The sequence below is a fragment of the Arachis stenosperma genome, chromosome 2 (assembly GCF_014773155.1).
Source record: "Arachis stenosperma cultivar V10309 chromosome 2, arast.V10309.gnm1.PFL2, whole genome shotgun sequence".
NCBI classification, from domain to species: domain Eukaryota; kingdom Viridiplantae; phylum Streptophyta; class Magnoliopsida; order Fabales; family Fabaceae; genus Arachis; species Arachis stenosperma.
This window is the reverse complement of record NC_080378.1, coordinates 117423205-117428479: the sequence shown is the minus strand read 5'-3', so window position 1 is coordinate 117428479 and position 5275 is coordinate 117423205. Positions and strand designations below refer to the sequence as shown.

The window sequence follows — 5275 nt, the reverse complement described above, 5'->3', positions numbered from 1 at the left end:
TGCTCAGCCCAAGCACACACCAAGTGGGCCCGGAAGTGCCAACAATGCAAGGAAGGTGCTGGGTGACTTTACTGCACCTACTCCTGATTTCTATGGGAGAAGCATCTCTATCCCTGCCATTGGAGCAAACAACTTTGAGCTAAAGCCTCAATTAGTTTCTCTAATGCAACAGAATTGCAAGTTCCATGGACTTCCAATGGAAGATCCTCATCAGTTTTTAGCTGAGTTCTTGCAAATCTGTGACACAGTCAAGACTAATGGGGTTGACCCTGAGGTCTATAGACTGATGCTATTCCCTTTTGCTGTAAGAGACAGAGCTAGAATATGGTTGGATTCTCAACCTAAAGAAAGCCTGGACTCTTGGGAAAAGCTAGTCAATGCCTTCTTGGCAAAGTTCTTTCCACCTCAAAGATGGAGTAAGCTTAGAGTGGAAGTCCAAACCTTCAGACAGAAGGATGGAGAATCCCTCTATGAAGCTTGGGAAAGATACAAACAATTAATCAGAAGATGTCCCTCAGACATGCTTTCTGAATGGAGCATCATAGGTATTTTCTATGATGGTCTCTCTGAACTATCCAAGATGTCTTTGGATAGCTCTGCTGGAGGATCTCTTCATCTGAAGAAGACGCCTACAGAGGCTCAAGAGCTGATTGAAATGGTTGCAAATAACCAATTCATGTACACTTCTGAAAGGAATCCTGTGAACAATGGGACTAGTCAGAAGAAAGGAGTTCTTGAGATTGACACTCTGAATGCCATACTGGCTCAGAACAAGATATTGACTCAACAAGTCAATTTGATTTCTCAAAGTCTGTCTGGAATGCAAAATGCACCTGGCAGTACTAAGGATGCTTCATCTGAGGAAGAAGCTTATGATCCTGAGAATCCTTCAATGGAAGAGGTGAATTACCTAGGAGAACCCTATGGAAACACCTATAATTCTTCATGGAGAAATCACCCAAATTTCTCATGGAAGAATCAAGAGAGACCTCAACAAGGTTTCAATAACAATAATGGTGGAAGAAACAGGCTTGGCAATAACAAGCCTTTTCCATCATCTTCTCAGCAACAGACAGAGAGTTCTAAGCAGAATACCTCTGACTTAGCAACAATGGTCTCTGATCTAATAAAGACCACTCAAAGTTTCATGAATGAAACAAGGTCCTCCATTAGGAATTTGGAAGGACAAGTGGGTCAGCTGAGTAAGAAAGTTACTAAACTCCCTCCTAGTACTCTCCCAAGTAATACAGAAGAAAATCCAAAGGGAGAGTGCAAGGCCATCAACATGGCCGAATTCTGGAAGGAAGAAGAGGCAGAGGACGCCACTGAGGAAGACCTCACTGGACGTCCACTGACCTCTAATGAGTTCCCCAATAAGGAACCATGGGATTCTGAGGCTCAAGATGAGACCATAGAGATTCCATTGGACTTACTTCTGCCTTTCATGAGCTCTGATGAGTATTCTTCCTCTGAAGAGGATGAGTATGTCACTGAAGAGCAAGTTGCTAAATATCTTAGAGCAATCATGAAGCTAAATGACAAGTTATTTGGAAATGAGACTTGGGAAGATGAACCTCCCTTGCTCACCAAAGAACTGGATGACTTGTCTAGGCAGAAACTGCCTCAAAAGAGGCAGGATCCTGGGAAGTTTTCTATACCTTGTACCATAGGCACCATGACCTTCAAGAAGGCCTTGTGTGACTTAGGGTCAAGTGTAAACCTCATGCCCCTCTCTGTAATGGAGAAATTAGGGATCTTTGAGGTGCAAGCTGCAAAAATCTCACTAGAGATGGCAGACAACTCAAGAAAACAAGCTCATGGACTTGTAGAGGATGTTCTGGTAAAAGTTGAAGACCATTACATCCCTACTGATTTCATAGTCCTAGAGACTGGGAAGTGCATGGATGAATCCATCATCCTTGGCAGACCCTTCCTAGCCACAGCAAAGGCTGTGATTGATGTTGATAGAGGAGAGTTGATCATTCAAGTGAATGAAGAATCCTTGGTGTTTAAGGCCCAAGGACATCCCTCTATCATCATGGAGAGGAAGCATGAAGAGCTTCCCTCAAAACAGAGCCAAGCAGAGCCCCCACAGTCAAACTCTAAGTTTGGTGTTGGGAGGCCACAACCAAACTCTAAGTTTGGTGTTGAACCCCCACATTCAAACTCTAAGTTTGGTGTTGGGAGGTTCCAACACGGTTCTGAGCATTTCTGAGGCTCCATGAGAGTCCTCTGTCAAGCTAATGACATTAAAGAAGCGCTTGTTGGGAGGCAACCCAATGTTCTATAGTTAACTATTTTCTTTTGTTATTTTATCTTTTTTGTAGGTTGATGATCATAAGAAGTCACAAAAACAATGAAAAAAGCAAAAACAGAATGAAAAACAGGAAGAAAAATAGCACACCCTGGAGGAAGAAGCTGCTGGCGTTTAAACGCCAGTAAGCCTAGCAGTTGGGCGTTTAACGCCCAGTCTGGCACCATTCTGGGCGTTTAACGCCAGAAAGGGGCACCAGACTGGCGTTAAACGCCAGAAAAGGGCTAGAACCTGGCGTTAAACGCCAGGAATGGGCACCAGCCCGGCGTTTAACGCCAGAAATAGCTCAAAACGTGGATTTTGATGCTATTTGGTGCAGGGATGACTTTTCCTTGACACCACAGGATCTGTGGACCCCACAGGACCCCACCACCACTCTCTCTCTTCTTCCCCCATTCACCAATCACCTCAACACCTCTTCCCCAAAAACCCTTCACCTATCAAATCCCATCTTTCTCTTCACCACTCACATCCATCCTTCATAAAACCCCACCAACCTCACCCTTCAAATTCAAACCACTTTCCCTCCCAAACCCACCCATAATGGCCGAACTACCTTCTCCCCTCTCTCCTATATATACCCTTCTTCAACACTTCATTTTCACACAACCTAAACACCACTTCTCCCCCTCTTTAGCCGAACACACCACCATCTCCCTCTTCCTCATTTCTTCTTCTTCTACTCTCTTCTTTCTTCTTTTGCTCGAGGACGAGCAAACATTTTAAGTTTGGTGTGGTAAAAGCGTTGCTTTTTCGTTTTTCCATAACCATTTATGGCATCCAAGGCCGGAGAAACCTCTAAAAAGAGGAAAGGGAAGGCAAAAGCTTCCACCTTCGAGTCATGGGAGATGGATAGATTCATCTCAAGGGTGCATCAAGACCACTTCTATGAAGTTGTGGCCTTGAAGAAGGTGATCCCCGAGGTCCCCTTTTCACTCAAAAAGGGTGAATATCCGGAGATCCGCCATGAGATCCGAAGAAGAGGTTGGGAAGTACTTACCAACCCCATTCAACAAGTCGGAATCTTGATGGTTCAAGAGTTCTATGCCAATGCATGGATCACAAAGAACCATGATCAAAGTATGAACCCGGATCCAAAGAATTATCTCACTATGGTTCGGGGGAAATACTTGGATTTTAGTCCGGAGAGTGTGAGGGTGGCGTTCAACTTGCCTATGATGCAAGGAGATGAACATCCTTACACAAGAATGGTCAACTTTGATCAAAGGTTGGACCAAGTCCTCACAATCATATGTGAAGAGGGCGCACAATGGAAACAAGATTCAAGAGGCAAGCCGGTTCAACTGAGAAGGCATGACCTCAAACCCGTGGCTAGAGGATGGTTGGAGTTCATCCAACGCTCAATCATTCCCACTAGCAACCGGTCCGAAGTTACCATAGACCGGGCTATCATGATCCATAGCATCATGATTGGAGAAGAAGTGGAAGTTCATGAGGTCATAGCCCAAGAACTCTACAAGGTGGCGGATAAGTCCTCTACCTTAGCAAGGTTAGCCTTTCCTCACCTCATTTGTCACCTCTGTTATTCAGTTGGAGTTGACATAGAGGGAGACATCCCCATTGATGAGGATAAGCCCATTACCAAGAAAAGGATGGAGCACACAAGAGACCCCTCTCATCAAGAGACCCCTGAGATGCCTCAAGGGATGCACTTTCCTCCACAAAACTATTGGGAGCAAGTAAACACCTCCCTAGGAGAATTGAGTTCCAACATGGGACAACTAAGGGTGGAGCATCAAGAACACTCCATTCTCCTCCATGAAATTAGAGAAGATCAAAGAATCATGAGAGAGGAGCAACAAAGACAAGGAAGAGACATTGAGGAGCTCAAGTACTCCATAGGATCTTCAAGAGGAAGAAAGAGCCGCCATCACTAAGGTGGACCCGTTCTTTAATTTCCTTGTTCTTTATTCTTCTGTTTTTCGAATTTTGTGCTTTATGTTATCTATGTTTGTGTCTTGTGATCATTAGTGTCTTAGTGTCTATGCCTTAAAGTTATGAATGTCCTATGAATCCATCACCTTTCTTGAATAAAAACGTGCTTAAATTGAAAAGGAAAGAATTGCATGAATTTTGAATTTTATAACAGTTTAATTATTTTGATGTGGTGGCAATACTCTTGTTCTCTGAATGTATGCTTAAACAGTGCATATGTATCTTGAATTTGTGGTTCATGAATGTTGGCTCTTGAAAGAATGATGAAAAAGGAGACATGTTACTGAGGATCTGAAAAATCATTAAAAATGATTCTTGAAGCAAGAAAAAGCAGTGAATACAAAAAAAAAAAAGAAGCAAACGAAAAAAAAAAACGAAAAAAAAAAGAAAGAAAAGAAAAAAAGAAGAAGAGGAATAAAGTTGTGATCCAAGGCAATAAGAGTGTGCTTAAGAACCCTGGACACCTCTAATTGGGGACTCTAGCAAAGCTGAGTCACAATCTGAAAAGGTTCACCCAATTATGTGTCTGTGGCATGTATGTATCCGGTGGTAATACTGGAAGACAGAGTGCTTTGGGCCACGGCCAAGACTCAATAAGTAGCTGTGTTCAAGAATCATCATACTTAACTAGGAGAATCACTAACACTATCTGGATTCTGAGTTCCTAAAGAAGCCAATCATTCTGAGTTGCAAAGGATAGAGTGAGATGCCAAAACTGTTCAGAGGCAAAAGGCTAAAAGCCCCGCTCATCTAATTAATACTGATCTTCATAGATGTTTTTGGAATTCATTGCATATTCTCTTCTTTTTATCTTATTTGATTTTCAGTTGCTTGAGGACAAGCAACAATTTAAGTTTGGTGTTGTGATGAGCGGATAATTTGTACGCTTTTTGGCATTGTTTTTAGTATGTTTTTGGTAGTTTTAGTTGAGTTTTTATTATATTTTTATTAGTTTTTAGTTAAAATTCACTTTTCTGGACTTTACTATGAGTTTGTGTATTTTTC

General features: G+C 42.4%; 1 non-coding gene across 1 annotated transcript; it reads right to left on the bottom strand.

The window, feature by feature from the left end:
• Window positions 1-418: 418 nt before the first annotated feature.
• Window positions 419-526, bottom strand: LOC130964468 (small nucleolar RNA R71). The gene has a single exon (XR_009080562.1). It is a non-coding gene; the product is annotated as a small nucleolar RNA R71 (small nucleolar RNA).
• Window positions 527-5275: the final 4749 nt, after the last annotated feature.